Genomic DNA, 25,913 nt, shown 5'->3' on the forward strand with positions numbered 1-25,913 from the left:
CCGTAAAACCGAATTCTGAATCTGTAATAGGTGCCAAGCTGTATTTCCTAATTCCCACCTTTCTCTCCATCATTTCCCAATTTCCTTTTTATACTGACTTTTTATTTCAGCTACACTCAGCGACACTGCTAAATCTCAATCTGGTATACGTGAAGCTTGCCTAGAGAGTCTATCAAGAACTTCAAATCATGTGCCAGAATCCACCATGGAGTTCATTTGGTTTTTTTTTTTGACACTGATCCACAGATAAAGTCCCTTTATTGTCAAATTAAAAAGAAAAAGATTTAATACGGTGTTCTAAATGAATTACAAACATAAAATGCAAAATAATGAATTGCATAAGTGTCCACCCCCTTTAATAAGATACCCCTACATCCACACTGGTGTAACTTACTGATACAAACTCTTAATTGTTCCAATAACTTAACAAAAAGCCCCCACAGGAGGGAAGAAACATCAGAAACTTCCAGCTTGATACATAAATAAGGGGGATGTTTCAAAAATGGTTTCAAAAGTCACATCGATAGCTCAATGGTGATGGACAGGTTGACAGACGAGATTATTTGAAAATAGATGCATGTTTGCTGATGACATTGTGATCTGTAGCAAGAGTAGGGAGCAAGTCAAGGAGACCCTGGGGAGGTGGAGATATGAGGGGAGAGGAGAGGAATGAAGGTCAGCAGGACCACCAAGACAGAATACATGTGTGTGAATGAGAGGGAGGTTAGAGGAATGGTGAGGATGAAGAGAGTAGAGTTGGTGAAGGTGGATGAGTTTAAGTACTTGGGATCAGCAGTACAGAGTAACGGGGATTGTGGAAGAGAAGTGAAGAAGAGAGTTCAGGCAGGGTGGAGTGGGTGGAGAAGAGTGTCAGGAGTGATTTGTGACAGACGGGTATCAGCAAGAGTGACAGGGAAGGTCTACAGGACAGTAGTGAGACCAGCTATGTTATATGGGCTGGAGACGGTGGCACAGGAGACAGAGCTGGAGGTGGCAGAGTTAAAGAGGTTAAGATTTGCACTGGGCATGACGAGGATGGATAGGATTAGAAATGAGGACATTAGAGGGTCAGCTCAAGTTGGACGGTTGGGAGACAAAGTCAAAGAGGTGAGATTGCGTTGGTCTGGACATGTGCAGAGGAAAGTTGAGGGGTATACTGGGAGAAGGGTGCTAAGGATAGAGCTGCCAGGGAAGAGGAGAAGAGGAAGGCCTAAGAGGAAGTTTATGGATGTGGTGAGAAAGGACATGCAGGTGATGGGTGTGACAGAGCAAGATGACGAGGACATAAAGGTATGGAACAAGATGATCCGATGTGGCAACCCCTAATGGGAGCAGCCAAAAGAAGAAGAAGACTAGAGTCTGAAAGCTGGTATGGATACCAGGATTAGAAATGAAGACATTAGATGGTCCGCTCAAGTTGGATGGGTGGGAGACAAAGTCAGAGAGGCGAGATTGTGTTGGTTTGGACATGTGCAGAGGCGAGATGAGGGGTATAATGAGAGAAGGGTAGTAAGGATAGAGCTGTCAGGCAAGAGGAACAGAGGAAAGCCTAGGAGGAGGTTTATGGATGTGGTGAGAAAGGACATTCAGGTGATGGGTGTGACAGAACAAGATGCAGAGAACAGAAAGATATGGAAGAAGATGATCCTCTGTGGTGACCCCTAATGGAAGCAACTGAAAGATCAACAGCTCAATGGAGGAGGTTGCCTTTCTTGGGTTTCAGTTGCTTGTATCCAGCATGTCGCCAGTCAGTTTGGTGGGCTAAACTAAGCAATGAAGATAAAAAGAACATACCAAGCAACTCAATGAAAAGCACAAATCAGGGAATGGAGAAAAGAAAATATCCAAGTGACTGAATATCCAATTAAATTTGTCATAAAGAAATGGAGAGAGTAGCTACTAGAGTAGGCTGTCCACAAACCCTGAAGAAGACCAGTGAGGGAGGCCATCAAGAGACCTTTATGAAGTCTGAAGGAGTCACAAGCTACAGTAAAAAATGTTGGAGGGACTGTGCAGTCAACAACTGTGCTTCAGCAGTCACAGCTTTGTAGCAGAGGGGCAAAGAGAACAAAATGTGCAGGACAATTTAGGAGAAGACACACGGGAGACTCTGAAGTCAGTTGGAAGAAGGTTCTGTGGTCTGTTTCTGAGCTTCTGACCATCAGATTAAACACCATACACTCAGCACATTTTCATACAAACACACTATCTCCATCATGAAGCATCAGGTTGTAGGGATGCTTCTCTGCAGCAGACCTTGGAAGGCTTGTGAGGAGAAAATGAATGCAGCAAAATACAAGGAGATAAACCTGACGGTGTCTGCAAGAAACCTGCGCCATAGGAGTAGCCCACTGTGACAACGAGGCTGTGGAGAAAGCCAAAGCTACACAGGAATGGCTACAAAACAACACTATGAATGGGGACGAGTCAGAGTCCAGACACCAATCCAATGATGAATTTATGGCTAAACTTGAAGAAGGCCGTTCACACACAACCACCATGACAGCTGACAGAGCAAGGGGATGATGGCGGCAGAGGTGATGGAAAGAAAGAGAGATACCTGAGCACTCAAGGCAATCATGACTGCCACCTACAGGTGAAAAGTTGTGAGATCAACTATTGTGTGTATTGCATTTCTAATTAATTTAGATCGCTTTGCAGGGATCTGTTTTTGAATTTGACATTGAAGAGTCTTTTCCTGTTGATCAGTGTCAAAAAAATCCAAATTAAATCCACTGGGATTCAGTGCTGTAGAAGAAAGTAAACATGAAAACGTCCATGGATCGTTGATTATCTTATATAGGCACTGTGGCTGTGTATAATTATGTATTCATTTTTTGGTGCGTTTGCACATAATGTGCTAAGCACCTATTGAGAATGCCCCTGTCTGTCCGTCTGTCTATCCATCCGTCTGTACGTCCACATGAAAGAACTCAGTCCCCCATTGGTCAATTTTAATCCAGTGTATGCTCTTCAACTTCATTTGACTTAACTAACATATGGAATTGCATTCCATCATCGCTCATTAGTACAAAGATGTGTGGAAAAGGCATATATATATATATACATATAGGTGTCCAACCTGGTACAAAGAGGCAGTGAGGCACGTGTAAAAATAACACACATTTATTTCTCTTCACCCGTGGGGCATGTCTTCCCCGTGTCCCACCGGCACAGCGCAGTCCCACAAACACAAATCACACTTCTCTTCACCGCCACTCCTCCAAGGCAGTGTTGTCCTCCTCCTCCTGAATCTGGCGCCCGGAGTGGTGACTGTCAGCTCCCTTTATAGCCCACCCAGAAGTGCTGCAGGTGCTAGTTGACCTACTTCCTGCCCAGACGGGCTCGTTAGGCCGTGCAGCTCCCCTTGGTGGAGCCCAACAGGAATGAGCTCCAGTGTTCCAAAGTTGTGGCCCCGAATCATCCCGGGGGGGCTGCCACCAAGTGTTCCAGGGGACATAGTGCGAATTCCACGACTGCTCCCCCGGATCTAGTGTCAAAAGGGGTGTCCCGGCTGGACGTGAGTCCCGGCCGTCCGTCACAGATGTTTAATAACACACAAAAATGCAATAGATGACTCATGGGTGAAGCAAATAAAAAATGTGAAATGCTTCAACTTTCATATCAGTTTAAGTCAGTGATCAAACGCACCTGAATGTTAGTTGTCCAGAGGTGACACACAAGTAAGAGTTTCATAGTCCGGACTGAGTACACATTAGAGTACACTTGACCTGACCCTCCATTTTTACAGGAAAGGGCTCCCTAACTTGAAAAGAAACCCCTTTGCTTCCACTCAGTCAGAAGGGGAGTAGGGGCAAAGCCCACCTGGAGAGAAGCGGAGGAGGAAAAGAAGAGAGTCACACTGCACTGAGGTGTATTTTCTTGTGTGCACTGGAGAAGGGGTCTGCACCTCCATGATGCGAATCTCCTGTTCCACCACATCCCAAAAGTGCTCTTATTGGGTTGAGATCTGGGGCCTCATGTGTAAACGGTGCGTACGCACAGAAATGTTACGTAAGAACTTTTCCACGTTCAAATCGCGATGTATAAAACCTACACCTGGCGTAAGCCACGCACTTTTCCACAGTACCTCATGTCTTGTCGTACTCAAGTTCTCCGCTCGGTTTTGCAGACTGGCGGCACCCAGCGTCAAAGCAGTGCTACTGTTCCTGTGTGGTTACTCCTTATGTTCATGACGCAGCTTTATAAATACACAGAAACTAACCGCATAATGTTTATTAGTGTAATGCATCTGATTGTAATTAACTTGTAACAATATAATGGTCCAGGGAACAGCCATAGTATTCCAAATACCAGAACTGCTTTAGCGTTGTTACTCTCACTGCACCTTCTTCTTCTTCTTTCAGCTCCTCCTGTTAGGAGTTGCCACAGCGGATCATCTTTTTCCATATTACTCTCACTGCACCACTCGGAGTATTTATATCACTGTATCTGAGTGTGAATCACAGCAGCAGCTGATTAAAAAGAGAATTATCGGGATACAGAATCAAGCACACGCTACCTCAGCCATGGCAAAACGTTTCAAAGCCTTTCCTGTACGGACCTCGCGGTTCAGAAACAGTTTAATCCCAAGAACTGTAAATGCACTCAATCAATTGCTCCTTGTAGAACTGTTAGGACTTATAAGTACAATCACCTCACTGTAAACTTGCACTACAGTTATAATATCGCACAACCTGAGCCACTTTATAAAGTGCGTATTTACATATGATGACGATATCATTTTTAAGATGAAATGCAGCAAAATATGTTTATTAAGTTATACAGATAAAACTTTAACTTCATTTAAATAATCTATATTCTTCACTGGGACTGGCGTGAAGGACAGAATAATTAAACATGTACTATGAAGATAGTTCAATGTTCCTTAAACGTTTTGAAGAATCGGCGCTAAGCTTACAGATGGCTTAACGTCTATTACAGAGCTGATTGTGTGGCGATCGGTTACTTGGGGAAAGAAAAGCACTGACTGCAGTGACAGCTACGCCAATATATATTGAATATAAAACAGAAAGAGAACATAACAACACAGCTAAAAACGCAGCTGCAAATTTCAACAAAAGTTAAACGCTTGTCTCATGAGTCAGTCTACAACGGACGTGGCCATCCACCGTGCATAAGCTACCATATTGACATTGGAGGGCGAAGGAGCCACCGATTCTTTCTCTGCCCAGTGCCACAAGCCTAGAGCGGCCCATGAGTACTGCTGCAATAAATAATTTCATCGAAGGTCGCACACAATCACTGTGCCGTGAAACACATGTTTAATAACGTGCTTTAACTCCTATCATCATGAAAATAATATCACGTATACATCTCAGTATTTTAGTCATTCAGAGAGCTGTAATATCACGACTGTAATTGATTTTGTGTCCAGTCGGAGGAAGAGAGCCGGTTTAAGAAGCAAGTAGCGATTCACACACACAGAGCACATAGAAGATCAAATACAAAACGAAGCATTTAACGTGCTACTTTAACTACGATGTGATTTGAGAAACTGGTTAATTAAACGATTTTAAGATGAAGTTTATAATGTTCTACTAAATGACAAAATAAACTACGTGATTAAAGTGGAAATGTCGAGATTGAAGTTGACATTTTGTGCTTTTTCCCCACTGTGTGCCTTTTTTTCTCTGTACCCTAATAAGCTTTCATATGACACTCAGACGGTGGGCTACAACTCGGCCTTTCACGGCGACTGATGTCTGAGCTTTCAAGTTTCTCCAACACGCTACGTCACTCGATCAACTTCCTTTTGTTGATTATACCGCGGTTTATTTGAACAAATTGTATGTTTTTCCGTTGCCTCCACTTGGTATTCGCTGAAATTCTTATATTTTCCCCGTGCTTTTCCCATTGTCTTTTCACAGAAGGCTGAGCTTAAGGGCGATTTATATTGATTTGCATCTTCAAAGAGGCGTAATTCTGGGAGGAGTTGGGGCGTTACATAAAGAACGTGAAAGATGGAGTACGCACAGATTCCTGCATCTGTATTTTTCTGTGCGCAAGTACATTTCGGCTTTTGTGCTTACACTATGTTATACGGCGTTATACATGAGGCCCCTGGTGATTGTGAGGGCCATTTGTGTCCAGTGAAATCATCGTCATGTTCAAGAAACCAGTTTGAGATGATCTGAGCTTTGTGACATGGCGTGTTATCCTGCTGGTAGGAGCCATCAGGAGATGGCGGTGATAAAGGCATGGCCATGGTCAGCAACAATACTCAGGTAGGCGATGCTCAGTTTTTGATAAGGGGCCCAAAGTGTGCCAGGGAAATATCCTCCATACCCTTACACCAACAGCACCACTGTGGAGACAAGGCAGAATGGATCCCTGCTTTCATGATGTTGACGCCATATTCTGATCCTACCATCCGAAAGTTGCAGCAGAAATCGAGACTCATCAGACCAGGCAACTTTTTTCCAGTCTTCTGTGGTCTAATTGTGTGAATTGTAGCCTCAGTCACCTGCTCTTAGCTGACAGGAGTGTCACCCACTGCTGTAGCCCCCCATCTGCTTCATGGTTTGATGTGTTGTGTGTTCAGAGCTGCTCTTCTGCACACCTCACTTGTAACGAGTGCATATTTGAGTTCCTGTTGCCTTTCTATCAGCTCAGACTAGTCTGGCCATTCACCTCTGACCTCTAGCAACATCAAGGAATTACCCCCACTGGATATTTGACCCTTTTCAGACCACCATCTGTAAACCCTAGAGGTGGTTGTGAGTGAAAATCCCAGTAGATCAGCAGTTTGTGAAATAACAAACAACCATGTCACCATGTTCAGAGTCCCTTTTCTTCCCCATTCTGATGCTCAGCAGGTGGTCTTGATGAGGTCTACAGACTGAAATGCATTGAGTTGCTGCCATGTGATTGGCTGATTAGATATTTGCATTAACAAGCAGTTGAACAGGCGTACCTAATAAAGGGGCCAGTTTCTGTATGTTTGGTAGTTTTTGCTGGTTTCATAATGATTTTAAAAGTATATTTTTTGTTTTCATAGATGTTCATGTTACTGACTTGTACCTTTGTTTACTTCTGCATTTCGCTGGGTCTTTTGGTAAAGTTTGACCGGCCACAACTCATTTCCTTGGTCACATCATCCTCACCCGCAGCTTATCACAATGTTATTATCGATCCCCTAATTATCACGATGCTGGAATCGTCTGACTTTGTGGCCAAGCCCGCCGAGTATGTTTGGTATTTTCTGATGCTCCAAGCTTTCTCGGTTTTACACATTTCCTCAATCAATCATTCTCTGACTTTGAGTTGTGTCTTGGCGTCTTGGCTTTGTCTCCTTGGTGAGCTGATTTTCCTAATTCCCCACCTTTTGCTCTTCTCTTTCTAATTCTTACTGTGGGTGTTTTTATGGCCCATTTGGTCACTAGAGAGGGGTCACTTCTCCTGTGGCTCAACTGGATAAGACCATATGCTCTGTAATTTTCAGTCTCCGGAGTTCAAGTCCTGCAGCTGCTCAGGGAGGATGAACCATGGAGAGGAGCATCACCCTGAGTGAATTCCCCAGCAGAGACAGATTTGAACCTAAGTTGCTGGATCCCGGGATGTCTAGGAGGACTGGAGGACAGCTTATGCCTCCCCCAGACCATGTGGGGACAACCGCCCTGGTACCTTTGGGGGCCACAGTTACAGAGCTTTGAAGCTCAACCCTGTAGGAGCCCGTGGTCACCGCCATGGGGTGCTCCTATGCCTTTGGAGCCCTGGACCTCAGCACTTCCGCCACACCCGGAAGTGCTTGGGGGAAGAGGAGCAGGGACACCCGGAGTGCTTCCGGGGATGCAGCCGGCACTTCTACCAGACTGGCGCATGTCGGTGGAAGACACACCTTCATATTGAGGCAAGAGTCAGGTGGAAGACAGACGAGGTCTCTGGAAGAGACAAGGCGGTGGCCTGAAGAGTGAGAAGGCAGTGTGTGTTGGCCAGGACTTTAAGGGACTTTGGGGTTGTGACACTTTGTGTAAATAATGGATCGTGTAAATAAACGTGTGTGGGATGATAACAACGTATCTGTCTGTCTGTGTCCAGGCCACATCACGTATACAGCGCATCACTTTTTCCACATTTTGTTCTGTCACAGCCTTATTCCAAAATGGATTAAATTCATTTTTTTCCTCAGAATTCTACACACAACACCCCATAATGACAATGAGAAAAAAAGTTTACTTCAGATTTTTGCAAATGTATTAAAAATAAAAAAACCGAGAAAGCACATGTACATAAGTATTCACAGCCTTTGCCATGAAGCTCCAAAATGAGCTCAGGTGCATCCTGCTTCCCCTGATCATCCTTGAGATGTTTCTGCGGCTTCATTGGAGTCCACCTGTGGTCAATTCAGTTGATGTGACATGATTTGGAAAGGCACACACCTGTCTATAGAAGGTCCCACAGTTGACAGTTCATGTCAGAGCACAAACCAAGCATGAAGTCAAAGGAATTGTCTGTGGACCTCCGAGACAGGATTGTCTTGAGGCACAAATCTGGGGAAGGTTACAGAAACAGTTCTGCTGCTTTGAAGGTCCCAATGAGCACAGTGGCCTCCATCATCTGTAAGTGGAAGAAGTTCGAAACCACCAAGACTCTTCCTAGAGCTGGCCGGCCATCTAAACTGAGCGATCGGGGGAGAAGGGCCTTAGTTAGGGAGGTGACCAAGAACCTGATGGTCACTCTGTCAGAGCTCCAGAGGTCCTCTGTGGAGAGAGGAGAACCTTCCAGAAGGACAGCCATCTCTGCAGCAATCCACCAATCAGGCCTGTATGGTAGAGTGGCCAGACGGAAGCCATTCCTTAGTAAAAGGCACATGGCAGCCTGCCTGGAGTTTGCCAAAAGGCACCTGAAGGACTCTCAGACCATGAGAAACCAAATTCTCTGGTCTGATGAGACAAAGATTGAACTTTGAACACTTAATATTCTTTTTTTTTACATCTTCTTGCCTCCTCCAATCTCTCATCACTTTCTCAGACACATCGAATTTTACTGCAGCAGCTCAGTTACCAATTTCTATCGCAACTTCAACGACTTTTCATTTAAAACCAGCTTCATATTTTCTTCTGATCGAACGCTCCATCGTAGATAAGGGATGCTCTTACGATAAAGGTGTATGAGGGTGTGAGATACAAAAAACGCAAAAACAGTGCAAACGTCACTTCGGAATAGTTCGGGTATTACCGTGTGGTCACGTAGGCACGATACAGAGAAACTCTCTCAGGTGGGCATTAGCATATCGTAATCTCTTGAACCAATAGCGTGAGTTTTCCACTTTGGACTTATATAACCGACATTATAAAATACCAGAAATTATACATTCAAATCAAGTGCAGACTTATCTTTTGGAGAACTTATCCGCGAGTACATACGGTACTTTATTCATCAGGATGGTTGCGCTTGTTTCTGACATACCATCTTAGGAATTCTGGTTCAATACTGGACACGGCTAATCTTAAATTGTCCTCCACTGTTTGTAAATGTGATCAGTCCTTGCTTTTGATGTACAACAGGGTGAAAAATGTCTGATTGTGTTATCGGATAGTGGTATTTTCTCAACATCACTGGCATACTCATCTCCGTGCAAAGTTCTAGAAATCACCATCGCTGCTGGACGAATTAGATGGCTTTTTCGCTTTAGTGATTAATATATGCCTCTTCAAATGAAGCCGCCGGTGCTTTAAGTGGTGCGGTGGTTTGGCTGAGCACAGTTTGTTTCTGGCTCGCTCATCCTGACTCTTTGCGGCAAATAAAAGTCAGCGGGTTTATCTTTGAGGTTTGGGTGCTTGTCTTGTTAATTTAATGGGTTTCAGACTGACATTTGCAAGTACCTCAGAACATATAACACATTGTGGATGTTGTTTGCCATTTACTATGATACAAGTAATTCTGTAGTTTATGTACCACTAGCAAAATACCCGCGCTTCGCAACGGAGAAGTAGTGTGTTAAAGAAGCAATGAAAAGAAAAGGAAACATTTTGAAAATAATGTAACATGATTGTCAATGTAATTGTTTTGTCACTGTTGTGAGTGATGAGTGTTGTTGTCATATATATATATATATATATATATATATATATATATATATAAATATATATATATATATATATTTACACACACACAAACATATATATATATATACATATCTATACATATACACATACATATACATACACACATACATACACACACATATATACACACAAATACATATATATATATACATACATACACACACACATATATAAACATATATATACATATACATACATATCTACATATATACACACACAGCTATTTCGTATCAGTGCAATACGCTGCTTGTTAAAACGGATAACTCCCGCTCTTACGTGCAAGTCTGCGTGGATATTATGAACTATCGTATTTGTTCAAGTTCTATTTAAATTTTAAATAGAAGGAATTTTTATTTAGTCGACAGAAATATCTTTGGTAGGAATGGTAAAACAGACAGGAATATTATTCGTGAATAAATCAACTCAAACCTTAAACAACTTATAATATTTTGCTCTCCATAAAAATATATCCTGTCTAAATTATACAAGTTAGAAATAAAGTAAACGTTAAAAGAACAAACATTCAAATTTCTTTACTCTTATGTAATTTTATATAAAAATAAACTTAGATTTTAAATATCCCAAAAGATTTTGCTCTCCATAAAAATATATCCTGTCAAAATTATACAAATTCAAATATGAACATGCTGCATAACAAAACCTAGAAATATAAATAAAATGTGTTCCTTTCAGCAATAACAAATCAAATCATTCAGTTGTCTTTGCTCATATGTCATTTTAGAGCTGGACGCCTGGCATCTTTTTTTGGCCACAGGTTCGTTTCTGTTTGCTGTGAGGTTCTGTGTTGTGGAGATTCTCAGGATGGATTGCAGGTGCTCATCAGTGAGGCGACTCCTGTGTGCTGTTTTGTTAGTCTTTATCACTGAGAAGAGCATCTCACACAGATATGTGCTACCAAACATGCACAAGGTTCGAGCCGCATGTAGACGGACTTTTTTTGTTCTTCAAAGTCACCAAAGCGCCGTGCAAACTCAGTGCGCTCAGTTTATCAGCAAAGTGCGTATTTGGGAACACCGTAGTGACGACTTGGTTTAACATTACTTGGCAACAGGGAAAGTGGGGCAAATTGCACTGGTGCATTTGTGTCTCCCATAAAAGCAGCTTCACTTGAAATCACTTTGTGATTGTGCACGGGTAAAACGTCCGCTGAAGTGTCAGATTCTTATTTAATTCTTCTGCTTTCTGTATCTTCTGCATTGCATTCAGGTTACCCTGATGTTTTGTCTCATAGTGCCGTCTTAGATTAAATTCTGTAATTACAGCCACATTAGCTCCACAAATGAGACACACGGGTTCAGTAAACATATACTCAGCCTCCCATCGGTTTTTAAAGGCTCTATTTTCAGAATCAACTTTTCTCTTCAGCATCGTGTGAGCTAGCTTCGCAATAACTTGCAGCATCATAAGGTAGACTTGATTAACGCAGTAACTGTTCGGCAAGGCAGCTGAAGCGCTGCATTATGGGATCTGTAGTTTATTGTGTTACCAGCGCTTCATATACCGGGCTTTAATAACAATAATACAGTATATAAAATGATCTCGCGGGCGGATATAATTACGCCGGGCGGATGTGGCCCTGACCCTTGAGTTTGACACATATGGACTAAATAGAACTTGAAAAGATATATTTTTCAAATGTGATCGCAATTCAGATAGAGTTGACGCGCACTACAGCCTGCATGCCTCAATAAGTCATCCTCCCTCCTCTTACTTTTTACCGTTCATCTAATGAATACACTGAGTATGGCTTTACCAAAACAATCATTGATGGCGAATAAAGTATCCATTATTCGAGTATGTAGATCGGATATATATATATATATATATATATATATATATATATATATATATATATATATATATATATATATATATATATATATATATATATATATATATACCAGCGTATCGCAGCGGAGAAGTAGTGTGTTAAAAAAGGTAGAAAAAGAAAAGGGAACATTTTAAAAATAACGTAACATGACTGTCAATATACAGTAATTGTTTTGTGAGTGTTACTGAGTGTTGCTGTCATCAAGGATTTGATTATCATTATTTCTTTCAATCAGGTTCGTATTTGTAGGATGTGTTGTGTTCAAGTTACATTCCGTGTTTGTCAATCGTTGTAAAGATGACAGGTTTCATTCATCGATTCGTTTCTTACTGCATCAATAAACAGCTCGTCTTCTTCTTTATCTGAGACCTGACACACTGCATGCACGGGTTTTTTACACTGTCTTCCTTTAGCGGGACATTGACTTTTTCCAACGTGTGCTTTGTTTCGCTGTAGTTGGATTTATGAATATGCTTGTATGTATCAGGCGCTTCATATTTTTGCTGCCTTTTCAATTGTGTAATTCGGTTTTGTTCAGCACTCTTTGGAACTGTTGCTTTTTATCTGTGCACTGCGTCAGTTCACGTGAGCCGTTCGGTGTACATGCATCGAAGGTTCCCAGCTGTGCTGGTGCCATCTCGTGCTATGTCCATGGCTTTATTTAATGTTACCTTAGTCCTGGCACTTAAAACTTTCTCTCGCAGTTTCGCTGAGTTTGTGTCAAACACCACCCTGACCATCTCATCTTCCTCTCCATAAGCACAGTCCTTAACCCGTGAATATTTACCCGTGGGAGTTTGCTATTGGATTGCCGCTGACGGACGGCCTTATATGGGCAGGCATTAAATTACAAACGCCAGCGGCAGCCTGTCTATGAACTTAATTTAAAGTGTAGGTTTACACGTGCTTTGTTTCAGTAGCAGAACTCATGAATATGGTTGTATATGTCACTTTCGCTTCGCTTCTTATTGTTTCGCTGCCTTCTCAATTATATAATGCATGTTTTCTTCAGCGCTTTTTCGAGGTCTTCCTGGTTTTCTATGTACTGCGTGATTACGTGGGAGGCGTGATGATGTCACACGAAACCCCGCCCCCACGGCGTTGAAGCTCATCTCCATTACAGTAAATGGAAAAACTGCTTCCAGTTATGACCATTACGCGTAGAATTTCGATATAAAACCTGCCCAACTTTTGTAAGGAAGCTGTAAGGAATGAACCTGCCAAATTTCAGCCTTCCACCCACACGGGAAGTTGGAGAATTAGTGATGAGTCAGTGAGTGAGTGAGTCAGTGAGTGAGTGAGTGCTTTGCCTTTTATTAGTATAAATTCATCATAGTTCCTTTGCTTGCTTGCACTGTTGACAGCGTGCTTTCTCTGTTCCGATGATAGCACTGCAGGTGACGTTGACGGCTCATCATTATCGGGTTCAGTGTTGGATTCGGTTGCCACTACCCTGAAATACAATACAATACAATTTATTTCTGTAGAGCCCAAAATCACAGAAGGAGTGCCGCAATGAGCTTTAACAGGCCCTGCCTCTTGATAGCCCCCCAGCCTTGACTCTCTAAGAAGACAATGAAAAACTCCCAAAAAAAAAACCCCAGTAGGAAAAAAATGGAAGAAACCTTGAGAAAGGCAGTTCAAAGAGTGACCCCTTTCCAGGTAGGTTGGGTGTGCAGTGGGAGTCAAATAAAAGGGGTCAATATAATATAATACAGAACACAATATAAGTAATCCTCAATTACCGCATAACAGTGCAATAGAAATATTACAAGTACAGAGCAGAATTCAACAGTAGATGATATCCCAGAATACAATTGGGATTTGTTCAGAGTCCTGGAGACCTCAACCATCAAGCTGCCACCCCCTACTGGCCATTCCACAGCTGAGTCAGTGCTGGGCTAGCCAATCAGATGAAAGGACCTATCTACCCGATAATTCCTGCGATCCTCCATCAGGGATGACTTTACCTTAGGCAAACAAAACAACTTGGCAGGTGGGCTGTGGCACCAAGTGGCTCATTTGGGTACTGAGAAGAGAAACAGAATAGGTGAGGATTAGTAACAAATGATAATGATCACATTACGTATGTTTTAATGCTAATTGATAGATAGATAGATAGATAGATAGATAGATAGATAGATAGATAGATAGATAGATAGATAGGAAAGGCACGATATAATAGATAGATAGATAGATAGATGGATAGATAGATAGATAGATAGATAGATAGATAGATAGATAGATAGATAGATACTTTATTAATCCCAAGGGGAAATTCACATAATTCAGCAGCAGTATACTGATACAAAAAACAATATTAAATTAAAGAGTAATAAAAATGCATGTAAAAGCAGACAATAACTTTGTATAATGTTAACGTTTACCCCCCCAAGTGGAATTGAAGAGTCTCATAGTGTGGGGTCTCCTCAGTCTGTCGGTGGAGCAGGATGGTGACAGCAGTCTGTTGCTGCAGCTGCTCCTCTGTCTGGAGATGATCCTGTTCAGTGGATGCAGTGGATTCTCCATGATTGACAGGAGTCTGCTCAGCGCCCGTCGCTCTGCCACGGATGTCAAACAGTCCAGCTCTGTGCCTACAATAGAGTCTGCCTTCCTCACCAGTTTGTCCAGGTGTGAGGCGTCCCTCTTCTTTATGCTGCAACTCCTGCACACCACCGTGTAGAAGAGGGCGCTCACCACAATCGTCTGGTAGAACATCTGCAGCATCTTATTGCAGATGTTGAAGGATGCCAGCCTTCTAATGAAGTATAGTCGGTTCTGTCTTTTCTTGCACAGAGCATCAGTATTGGCAGTCCAGTCCAATTTATCATCCAGCTGCACTCCCAGGTATTTATAGGTCTGTACCCTCTGCACAGTCACCTCTGATGATCACAGGGTCCATGAGGGGCCTTGTCCTCCTAAAATCCACCACCAGCTCCTTGGTCTTGCTGGTGTTCAGTTGTAGGTGGTTTGAGTCGCACCATTTAACAAAGTCCTTGATTAGGTTCCTATACTCCTCCTCCTGCCCACTCCTGATGAAGCCCACCATAGCAGTGTCGTCAGCGAACTTTTGCACGTGGCAGGACTCCGAGTCGTATTGGAAGTCTGATGTATGTTGGCTGAACAGGACCAGAGAAAGTCCAGTTCCCTGCGGTGCTCCTGCGCTGCTGACCACAATGTCAGACCTGCAGTTCCCAAGACGCACATACTGAGGTCTGTCTGTAAGATAGTCCACAATCCATGTCACCAGGTGTGAATCTACTCCTAATGACTAACAACAGAGATGCAGTCTGCACAGTTAATCAGCAGCTCTAGTCAGGGTGTGCTAAACTGAAGTAGTGAGTCTTCTGTCTGAAACCGAAGGGGCATCTCTTATAGTAGCAGGCAGACCACTCCACAGTTTAGGGGGTCCTGTAAGTAAAAGCTCGACCTCCCACTGTTATTTTATTAGTCCTTGGAATCATAAACAGACAGGTGTCTTGAGATCTTAATGTGCGCTCTGGTTTGTAAGTCATGATAAGTTCAGATAAGTAAGCCGAACCTCAGCCATTTAAGGCTTTATATGTTAAAAGGAGGATTTTGAAATCTGCCCTAAACTTAACCGAGAGCTCAGCATAAGGATTTAAGAACTGGGGTTATGTGTTCGTATTTTCTTGTTCTTGTAATAACTCTTGCAGCAGCATTTTGGATTAATTAAGCTGTTCAAAGAACAGTTTGAACATCCAGTGAACGCCGCATTGCAGTAGTCAATCCTACTAGAAATAAATGCAGGAATTAATTTCTCAGAATCCTGCTTATTTAGAAAACGCCTTAATTTCCCAACATTGTTAAGATGGAAGAAACGTGATTTGGACAACTTTGTAATGTGTGCTTTAAATGACATGCTAGAGTCAAAGAGAACTGATTCAGTAAAATTAATGGTGATTCCAACTGAGTTAAATGATGACAGAATATTGTTGTGATCAGCGTCATTCCCTCCAATCATTAACATCTCTGTTTTATTGTTGTGTTTAAAGACAAGTAGTTCTCATCCATCCAGTCCGTTAATTCACTAACACAACTAATCAAAGACAACATCGGAGAAACTTCATTTGATCTAAAAGAAAAGTATAACTGGGTGTCATCTGCATACGAGTGAAAATGAACATGATGTTTCCTAATGAGAGATCCCAGTAGAAGCTTATCAAGTGAAAACAGTAAAGGTCCGAGTACTGAGCCCTGCAGGACACCATATCTCACTGCTGTGTGTAATGATGGAGTCCTGTCAGCACATTTCTGTACGTATTGGAATCGGTTTGACAAATAAGAACTAAACCAAGCGAGCATGGGGCCTGTAAGCCTAACATCATTTTCTAGCCTGTGCAGTAAAATAGAATGGTCAATGGTGTCAAATGCTGCACTTAAGTTTAACAACATCATTACAGTGGAGTTTTCTTCATCAGAGGATATCAGAATGTCATTTAGTGCCATTTCTGTACTATGACCAGTGCGGAAACCAGACTGGAATTTCTCAAATAAATTGTTATGCGTAAGGTGTGACTGAAGCTGATTGGCGACTACTTTTTCTAGTATTTTAGAGAGAAACGGTAAATTTGAAATAGCTCTATAATTATTTAGTATGTGTGGGTCTAGGTCTGACGCTTTAAGTAATAATAATTGCAATAATGAACTATTGATAATGTTAGAAATGGGCGCTGCAAGAGCATCCATTGCACTTTTTACTAGTTTTGTTGGCACTGGACCAGGGAACAAGTAGTGGGTTTCATTTTAGAAATTAAAGTTAAGACATCCTGCTCAGTTACAGGATTATAATTACCAAAGTGTTGAATGCAATGTGCGGCAGGGTCTGCTAAGCTAGCATGTGGTTTGTACTGTGATGCTGAGATCTGGGATCTTATATTTTTAATTTTCTCATTGAAGAAGTTCATAAAGTCTGTAGTGCTAGAGGCTGAATAATGAATTAGTGACTTTGGAAGATAAATAAGATTTCACGCTGACTTTTCTATCAAACTTTGCGCCCCCTTTTGACATGTGTCCACGCCCCACAGGTTGAAAATCCCTGCTGTAAAGGACTGATACCCCATCCAGATGTCTCCTGCTATGCTCCATTTTCCTGTTCCTAGTTAAGTTGGTTCAGGAATGGCATGCTATGTTAAGTTCCCAATTGTGACCGATCTCCAGTGACCTCCATCACTTCCAACATTTAACACGTTTGCCTCAGCTAACTTGTTTTCTTTCCCCTTTGCTCTCGTGCATGAAATGATCCATTGTTTGCCAGTGCCGAGTTTTTTTTTTTTTTAAAGTTATTTCTAACCCAAAAGTCGCTTCTCGCAATCCAACTTTACTGGCAGGAAATACAAAACCTCTCTGAATGCATATGTATGCAGCATCTGCGCCAGCCGCCATTAACTTCCAAAATGGGAGACCCTGGGGAAACCCATTCTAGAATTTCATGGGCGCCACCTCTGAAGAAGGGAATTTTGAAATAATAAACATCCACAAAGGCAAAATGTGATATGAGCCTGACAAATAAGTAAGCGTGACACTTGAAATGTACCAATGGGGGGTTCATTTACATAATCACACTGGCATTGGACCAAAGTCCTGTCAACTAAGTGAGTGTGACACTTGAAACTTGGGACACTTGATGAAGGCAGCAATGCACCAATGGGAGGGGGGCTCATTTACATAACCGCCCTGGCATTGGTCCAAAGTTCTGACTCGTACAGTTACCTTCCATAAGCATAAGCCTATTCCATCCCTGGCACATTTAGCAGTTCCTTCGCCTGCAGTGATGAGGTTCACTTCTGTAATGAAGCACTCAAGAGTGGCGAGCGTCTTCATCAATAGAGGATGCCCTTCTCATGTTGTGGACAGGGCACTTGATCAAACCAGGTGCAGACACTTTAAGACAGGGGTCCCCAACTCCAGTCCTAGAGGGCCGCAGTGGCTGCAGGTTTTCATTCTAACCCCTTGTTAATTGGTGACCTTTTCTTGCTGTTAATTAACTCCTTTTGAATTCATTTTATTTGACTTGCTCTTGAAGACTCAGACCCCTCCATTGTTTCTTTTTCCTTAATTAGCAGCCAAACAATAATGAGATACAAAATGAGCCAAAACAGGACCAGCAAACTGTGACTATCATACAATACGTGAAAAAAAAAGAAAGATGAAGGTCTCAGGAATGCTGATCTGCTCTTAGAAAATTGAAAATCCACAATTTTGGAAATGTCTGCTATTGCACAATGAGAGCAGCAACAAGCCAAGGAATTAAAGAACGGGTTTAGTTAACAACAAGAATTGGCACCTAATTAAGCAACTGGTTGGAGTTTGGGGCACTGACTTCTGTTGGCTCCCTCACTTCACATTTCATTTCTGTTTGGGTGCCATTTAAGGAAAGAAATGAAGCAATTCAGAGGAACAATGAAGAAATTCAAGGAAACATTTTTTAACAACCAAGTCAATTAAAATTAATTCAAAAGAAGTTAATTAGCAGCAAAAACAGATCACTAATTAAGAAAAGGGTTAGAATGAAAGCCTGCAGCCACTGGGGCCATCCAGGAGTGGAGTTGGGTACCCCTGCTTTAAGAGGAATCCCAGAAAGGAAACGCAGATCCTGTTGTTCTTCCCTTTCCATCCAATTACTCTTATCTCTCCCACAGGTCATTAAGAAAGGCTGTCCTTCCATAGGAACCTTTTTGTTATCCTAATCGTCTATTGAGCTCCTCCCATTGACCACCTGAAGTACGCAAACTTCTTGTCCACACTCCAGAGAGGTTAGCCCCATTCTTTACTGGAAACTTTGAGTTAGAACAGGAGCCACTGTGTCACCAGCAAATAGATAGATAGATAGATAGATAGATAGATGAAAGTCACTATATAATAGATAGATAGATAGATAGATAGATAGATAGATAGATAGATAGATAGATAGATAGATAGATAGATAGATAGATAGATAGATAGATAGATAGATAGATAGATAGATAGATAGATAGATATGAAAGGCACTATATGATAGATAGATAGATAGATAGATAGATAGATAGATAGATAGATAGATAGATAGATAGATAGATAGATAGATATGAAAGGCACTATATAATAGATAGATAGATAGATATGAAAGGCACTATATGATAGATAGATAGATAGATAGATAGATAGATAGATGAAAGGCACTATATAATAGATAGATAGATAGATAGATAGATAGATAGATAGATGAAAGGCACTATATGATAGATAGATAGATAGATAGATGAAAGGCACTATATAATTAAATAGATAGATAGATAGATAGATAGATAGATAGATAGATAGATAGATGAAAGTCACTATATAATAGATAGATAGATAGATAGATAGATAGATAGATAGATAGATAGATAGATAGATAGATAGATAGATGAAAGGCACTATATGATAGATAGATAGATAGATAGATGAAAGTCACTATATGATAGATAGATAGATAGATAGATAGATAGATGAAAGGCACTATATAATTAAATAGATAGATAGATAGATAGATAGATAGATAGATAGATAGATAGATAGATAGATAGATAGATAGATAGATACTTTATTAATCCCAAGGGGAAATTTACAATTCACCAACAACAATTCCCTCTAGTAAATTCATTCTTAAACAAGGGGTATCATGCCAGTCTAAAATCCTCATTTACTGCATTTGTTGTAGGGTGTCCAGATATCTACATGGGTGAAACAGGTTTGAAATGTAAGGATTGGAGTCTTCACAAAGCCAACTGCAGATCCCTTCACATCCCTTCGAAGAGCAGACACGCTGACCTCTCAGCATGTGTTCTGTTTCAGAGCTTCAAAGACGCTTTTCATGGAAAAACAGAAGACGTTCAGCTCCTTCTCAGCCTGGGATCACACATTTCTCCAGGTCTTAATGAGTGACTAACTTTTTAATCTCTCTGTTCATCTTCATCTTTTCTCATGGCAGCTTTTCCACCTTCTCCCACTTTTTCATTTTTCTTCTGTGTTGCTCTCTGACTTGCTCTTTCCTCTTCAGTTACACCCCTGATGAATGCCATACAGCCAAAATGACGTATCTGTTGCCTTCTTTTAGTGTGGAAATAAACTTTGGACATTTTTTTTTCTCTACAAATACGTAATACCAAAATCGACCAAAATTGTCAGACTTTCATTATTATTCTGTGAAATGAATTTTTGACCATAGTGCCCATTCTGACAAGGGGTCATAGCGGCCTCTACATTCAGACAGTGGACAGAAACAATTAAGGAAGCTAACAAGATGATGGGCCATAATGCCCCCCTGCTGTGTGGCATACAAGTCGAAGGAGGTTATGCTTAGGTTTTATAACACACTGTGAGACCTCATCTGGAGGCACTAAAAAAAAGACACACCAGCACTAGAGAAAGGCCAGAAAGGAGTGACTAGGCTGATTCAGGACCATGGAGAGCAGCCAAGGAGGAGCGAGTGGAGGTACTGAGAGGACCTGAACAGGTGCCATAACTGGAGCCATTAGAATTATTAAAGGCAGTCATACAGTGGATCGGGGATGTTGCTTTACAATGAGATCAACCAGAACTAAAAGAACAACTGGAACTAAAGGTACCCCCCAACCCAGCACATGTTATCTGTGACTCACCTAGTGTTGTTTGCAGTGGTCACGGCCCATTTTAACATTTGAGCTGCCCAACTGCTTCTGTAAACGACGACCTGCACACCTCAATATCCGCCGTATGACCTTTCTTTAATATAAGAGTTTCATAACTGGGTTATTGCTGTTTTAACCTTTTAATATCACACTACCCAGATAACATTTTGTTCATAATCTGGTAACTTAAATAGATTATGCACTGATTTATATGCTAATGTATGCATTTTATGTGGGCTGAATGAATATTCATATATATATATATATACAGTATATACATACAGTTCATATATACAGGTCCAATTCCATTGGAATGAAGTACTCGGGACTGAAAAAAATAATTTCATTATAATGGGATTGGAACATAATGCAGCCTTTCGGTACTTACAGTTGACAAAGTTGACAACGGAATACCAAACTCGGTGACAACAACATCTGTTTTCTTCTTGCCAGCATCAGTAATGCCAAGAAGTTAGGAAGGAACAGGCGGGTCGAGGGGGACGGGCACCGAACGTGATGTCAGAGGTGGTTGGGCTGTCAGTCATCCAGTCTGCAGAGTTAGGAAGAGAAGAGGCATTAGTATACACCACCACCTTGTGGACTGGCATTGAATTACCACCAGCAGTGCCTTTAAGCTGCCCCCAAGGCACACGTGTGTGACAAGGCTCATCTGTGATTCAAGCTCCTGTACTGGTGTTGTTCCTCCCTGCCTGTTTGTGGGTGTTACAGTAGGTATAGTTAAAGTTCTTTAGATTTGATGAATCCCACAGGGAAATGAAGGTGCATACAATATCAGAAACATAAAAAAACAAAGATACAGACTCACAGCACTTTACCCTCACAAGGTTTCTGGTGGGTTCATGGAGTACGTCCAGCCAGTCTACATATGTTATGGGGTCTTGAAAAAGGCATACGGCCGCATTCGACTCCACCAGAGCTGCCCTTTCCCTTCAATTCTGTTTATAATTTTTAAGCAAAAGGTTGACAAAAGTGTGTATATTATTGATTTGCCCTTGTACTTGTACAGTCCCTATAAAAAGCATTCACACTCTTGGGAGTTTTCAAACATCAAATCTCAGTGGATTTCATTTGACGATTCTTGACACGGATCAACAGAAAAAGACTCTTTGATGTCTACAGATCTTTGCAAAGTCGTCTAAATGAATAATATCTCCTCGCTTCTCATCTTATCACTTCACTTCACTTCACGTCACCACACCTCTTCTCTTCGCTTCTCTTCTCTTCTCACTTCACTTCACTTTACTTTGCCTCTTCTCTTCTCTTCACTTCTCTTCTCACTTCACTTCACTTTGCCTCTTTTCTTCTCACCTCACAAGACCTCTTCTCTTCTCTTCTCTTCTCTTCTCTGACCCTTCCATCTAACACAATTCATTATTCTATCTTCTGCATAGTCTTGGCCGAAGATGTTCCTGCTTGCTAAATCCTCCTCAAACGTTTTTCTCCACCTTGTTCTTGGTCTTTTATGACTATGTGTTATGACCAGGTGGCTCCTAGCATTAGGCGTTCATATCTCATGTCCCTCCTACTGCAATCTGCATCTTTCAACAACAGCTTCCACACGTCTTGTTGTAGAGCGTTCCATTAAGTCTTTATCTGTGACATGATCTTTCCAAAATACGTGAAGACTTGTTCTGAGACGCCTTCTACTGGAAAACCCGGAGGCGGTGGGTTATACTTGCCGTCTTTTTTCCATGTCTCTCTGGCATACAGGGGGGACAGGTAGGACAACTGTGGAATATTGACAGAGTTTGGTTAGGGTTAGGGTTAGTGAGGGGGTAGTGAGTGCCCACTCAAAGTCGTTGAAATACTTCAGACGCTTTACCAATCCTAACCTTCATGTCTTGCTCAGCATCGCCATCACGTGACATGAGGCTCCCCAGTACAAGTATAAAACCCAGAATAATGGGGTCATCTTTGTTCTCTTATTTCTCTAACCGTCACATTCATCTGGGGGATTCTGTCTATGAAGGTTTCTTTATTTTGATAATTCCTTTGCCTGCCGTGTAACTGAACACTGGAAGTCCCCTCATGTGCCAGTTTAATAGAAGCTTCGCATTAGCGATTCCCGAGTTCTGGAAAGTAAAGGGGCCACCTTGTTAAGAGAACAGCTCCCTTACTAATGTTACAGATTAGCCGGCCTTAAAGGAAGCTTTCTTCTGGCTGATGTCTGTAAAGATTTCTATCTGTTCAAAAAAAAAGAGAGAGAGAGAGGCAGAAACAAAGAACAGGAAACCGTGAAAGCCATCGGAAAAGAAAACAAACATGATATGGAACAAAGCGGCCGGCAGGGCTCTGTGGCGATTAGATCTCCAGAATGCCTTTCCAAGTCTGGAATTTAATATGTTTTCTTGAATTTGAAACCCTGGTCTGCGCTGCACGCTCCGAAAATAATTGGAAAAGGAAAAAGCAGTGCTGTTGAAGGCACGTTATAAAGTGCTACAGAACGGTAAAGAATGACGTGTGGGTCTGGACGGATCCCTTTGCCTCAAAGGCTTAGAAGGTAAAATGGGCCTGGAGGTTGAAGTAAAAAAGAAATGGCGGGGCCACGGGTGAAGACTCAACTAAAGGCAAGTGAGCAGTGACAGCGTTCGGGATCTGTCAAAAAGCATGACGCTGCAGATTAGATTTGGAGATAAAGCAAAGTTGGATGCCGGTGTGGGAATTTTGTTGATCTGATATCTGTTTCAAAGCAAGAACCAAAATCATAGCCAAGAGTAAGAAGCCAGGAATGCTAAAACATGAAAACCACACACTTTTGATTTGAAACTGCAATCCTGGGTATCCAAGAAGGGGACGTCGTTGACTTTAATGCAGTGGCATTAGTGATGACGCTTGCCAGCTGTCCATAAACGGAAACCATCTCATAATCATAAACAAACAATAGTCAATTTTGTGGTGTCCATAAAAAAAAAACATGGCATCACAATACAAATTCAAATATTGTTAATGACAAGCTGGTAAAATCCAAACCGAATGACAGAAGTCAATTCTCTGTACTGAAAAAAATGTCGAGAGTACCAGCAACACAAAAAAGGACCAAAACAAAACCAGGAGCCTAACTGGTCTCCCTCAAAAAACAAAAAAAAAAAAACAAAAAAAAACATAACAGGCCTCAACTCAGGCAGCCAGACCCCAAACTCAACAAACAGGCTTTCAGGCCTACAAAATGGGGCTCAAGTTAACAAAGAAAGTACAAAAATACCCGTCAAGGCAGAGGATAACCATAAACCTCTGGCTTGGAATGACAAAGGCAAATCAATGTTGTTTAAATTTCAAGGATTTTATTTAAATAAGTAAACAAGAAGGAATAACTAAGAAAAGACAACCTTAGGGTACCTTAGCAAAAAAAAAAAAAAACAACAAGAAACTCAGAGATCCGTAAACAGGGCTTACAAGATGAAGATCTGAATTCCACCAACACCAACAACACTCTGAGGGATTCGACTCTTTGGCCAGAATATAAAGGCAGAGGGCGATCCTTGAGGGGTGATGCAATGGTGGTCCTGCCTCTTGGGGTTTCATTCAGATAAACACAGGGGAAATAACTAAAAATCATTACAGAATACATAAACACTAAACAGTATTTAAACTAAAACACATTAATAAAATCTACAAAAAGGCATAAACAGTAAAAATAATGATTCAATGAGATGAGAAATGATAAAATAAAGGAACATATATTTTAACCAAAGATCAGGATATGCACTCACCAGCCACCCCATCAGGTGGGTCACGTGCCAGAAATGACGTTTCCTGCTGGGAGGCGCAGGGTTTTTTTTGCGGAGACTGAACCAGAAGGGGCGGAGTCAGTTGCCCTCACTGGGCAGTTTTTCTACACTGTGGGGAAAGAAGGAAATGACAGGGTTAGCACACATAGTGCCCCCTGTACCCCGGTGGGAAACTACATACTTTGACAGGGCCTGTGAAGGAGGCACGACAGTTTGTAGATGAAGTCTTCCTCATTCTAAAGCGAGAGCCTCTGCACTGTAGACAGTGGGCTTCAGTGGGTGGGTAACGCTGACCATGAATTGGGCAGACATGTTAAGTGGTTGGAAACTTAGATGTCCCATTTTAAGTGAGGGTCAAGAGAAATCACAGCAGCCAACCAACTTGATTAAGTTAACATTACATTCATTATTAATGAAAATCTTTCTTTCTTTCTTTCTTTCTTTCTTTCTTTCTTTCTTTCTGTTCATTGGGACAGCTTAGCTATTAGAAGGAGTATGCTCTCCTCTCCTCTTTTCTTTCTTTCATTTGGGACAGCTTAGCTCTCTTTCTTTCTTTCTTTCTTTCTTTCTTTCTTTCTTTCTTTCTTTCTTTCTTTCTTTTGGGACAGCTTAGCTATTAGATGGAGTATGCTCTCCTACTCTCTTTCTTTCTTTCTTTCTTTCTTTTGGGACAGCTTAGCTATTAGATGGAGTATGCTCTCCTCTCACCTTTCTTTCTTTCTTTCTTTCTTTCTTTCTTTCTTTCTTTCTTTCTTTCTTCTATTGGGACAGCTTAGCTATTATATCAAGTATGGTCTCCTACTCTTTCTTTCTTTCTTTCTTTCTTTCTTTCTCCCAATGAACCATTTTACAGCACTTTGCCGTGTTAAACACTTCCTTTTCTAACTTCCTCTCACTCCTTCCAACCCAACTTTCTGTTTATTTAAATTATTTGCAGTTCCTTATCAAAGGCAAAGCCAAACCTTAACTAAAAAGAACAGAAAGTCACGGCAGCTTTTCCTTGAAGAGCTGGCGGGGTCCCAGACTGGGTAAATGGTGTGTGTGGTGTGGGGTGTGTGTGTTTTACAAAGTGATTGATATGATTTGATTTGGAGGTGATTTGGGAATAATGGGCGTTTAAGTGAAGGTGAGAGGCCAGCAGCCCACCGGGGACTCTTTAGCAGAACTTTCAGTCATCTTCTTGAGTGTTCCTGTGAAGCGCTATGCCCCTGCGCCTCTTGTCAAAATATACAGGGGGCTGCTAATTATAAAAGGCCGATAGACGTGCTTCAGGCACAGGTGATGCCGCCTTCAGTCATCTGGATGGAATTGCCAAGTGTTTAGTCTAAAACCCCTAGAGGTGAGAAACTTGCTTTAAGTGACTTAAAAAAAAAAGATTCATCCCTTGTTTCACTGACGGCCCCCCCAAAGCCCCGGTTGTGTTTTTTTGTCGCTGGGTCACTGGAGCGGACTGGTGGGCAGAAGGGATTACTGCCAAGTTGTTTTAGGTTTGTGTTTCAGGTCAGTTGTAATTCCATGGTGAAGACCTTGTTACATGTGAAGAGGTGAGAATGAGGGGGAATGTGGGCAC

General features: G+C 41.6%; 1 protein-coding gene and 1 long non-coding RNA gene across 3 annotated transcripts in view; one reads left to right on the forward strand and one right to left on the reverse strand.

The window, feature by feature from the left end:
• Positions 1–25,913, forward strand: part of trabd2b (TraB domain containing 2B) — a 385,425-nt gene that overhangs the window by 325,110 nt on the left and 34,402 nt on the right. The gene's annotated exons all lie outside the window — the stretch shown is intronic.
• Positions 13,940–24,760, reverse strand: LOC120514908. Its single transcript, XR_005630543.1, has 3 exons — positions 24,326–24,760; positions 20,983–21,144; positions 13,940–13,972 (listed from the first exon to the last, which is right to left on the reverse strand). It is a non-coding gene; the product is annotated as an uncharacterized LOC120514908 (long non-coding RNA).

The sequence above is a fragment of the Polypterus senegalus genome, chromosome 14 (assembly GCF_016835505.1).
Source record: "Polypterus senegalus isolate Bchr_013 chromosome 14, ASM1683550v1, whole genome shotgun sequence".
NCBI classification, from domain to species: domain Eukaryota; kingdom Metazoa; phylum Chordata; class Cladistia; order Polypteriformes; family Polypteridae; genus Polypterus; species Polypterus senegalus.